We start from the raw sequence: 1,272 nt of genomic DNA on the forward strand, positions 1-1,272 counted from the left end.
TTTCCAGTTCTGATCCTGCATGGTTAGACTCTATTAATTGTCTTTCATATATAACACTGTATTTTGCTGTGCTACCCATGGATAATTATACTTGCACCCTTCTTAACAGTTGATTAGGATCAGCTTGTATTGGTCTTAAGTATTTACCAGTTTCCTGGTCTCTGTGTCTTCTACAAACTTCCCGAGCAATACTCTTTTGTTTTCTTGCATGTCATTAATAAGAATGTGAATAAAATAAGAGTAGCAGGATTGATGTAAAAATGACCTCACCAGAATAATACCAAATAACTGATGCTTTTATAATTACTTTCTGAGAATCGTCAGTCAGTTTTAAAAAAAAAGTATTTTAATGTGACATTTAGCCTTTGCATTCCTCTGGCTTCCTTGTCAGAATACATGACCATTTAAAAGCAAATCAAGTGACCTTCTTGATCAAGGATATGATTCTTCTGTCACACTAAAAAGATGCCAAACTTGTTTGACAAGACCATTTACAATTCATGTTGGTTGGAAATTCTTCCCTCTCTTTATTTTTAAATTCTTCATTAATGAAATCTGGTGTCAATTAGTCAAATGTTTTGCCTGGAATTGGTGCTAGGCTATCTGGATCCCATTATATGGGTCACTGTGTTTATCACACCAATAATGACACACTGTTTGTTTTGCAAAAGAATACAAAAGATGATTCAAATAAACAATGTTTATAAAAGAGAAATATTATGACAATTATCTAGACCTCTTCATTTGCTAAAGGTTAACTTTAGGACCTACAACTAATGCTTTCCTGAGTTTCTCTTGGCCCAGAAATCATAGAATCATCATCAGAGATTCTGAATTTCATAACCTGGTTTCTCCTTATAACATGGAATAGAAATGCTACTAGTAATCACTCCTTTTCTGCATAGCTATTGATAATTTTATTATTTTTAAATAAGAATGAAATTAAGATTCACACTGATCTGAATGTATAATTTTAAAACTCCTTCGCCGCTTCCTGATGAAAAGTAAAATTTTTCATGTCACTGTAAAATGCAAGCATTGTTACAAACTACACATTTGAAAACACTATGTATTTTGGTTCAAATTTCCTGGTTTTAGAGCCCACAGCCAACATGGAGCAGAAGATGAAAATGGGAGATTGTCTGGACTGGGTCAGACCACAGGCCAGCATCGTGTCTCCAACAGTAGTCAAGAGTAGACCTTTGGGGAAGAGCGTATGCCTAACTTCCAGTACTGTCCACATTTCCACAGAGGTACAATTAACATTGTGGG

General features: G+C 34.7%; 1 protein-coding gene across 1 annotated transcript in view; it reads right to left on the reverse strand.

Moving 5' to 3' along the window:
* JPH1 (junctophilin 1) overlaps nucleotides 1–1,272 on the reverse strand; it is an 83,999-nt gene that overhangs the window by 9,652 nt on the left and 73,075 nt on the right. The gene's annotated exons all lie outside the window — the stretch shown is intronic.

Source organism: Empidonax traillii, unplaced genomic scaffold (assembly GCF_003031625.1).
Source record: "Empidonax traillii isolate 1590-97213 ecotype Southwest subspecies unplaced genomic scaffold, ASM303162v1 scaffold344:size748272, whole genome shotgun sequence".
Classification (NCBI taxonomy): domain Eukaryota; kingdom Metazoa; phylum Chordata; class Aves; order Passeriformes; family Tyrannidae; genus Empidonax; species Empidonax traillii.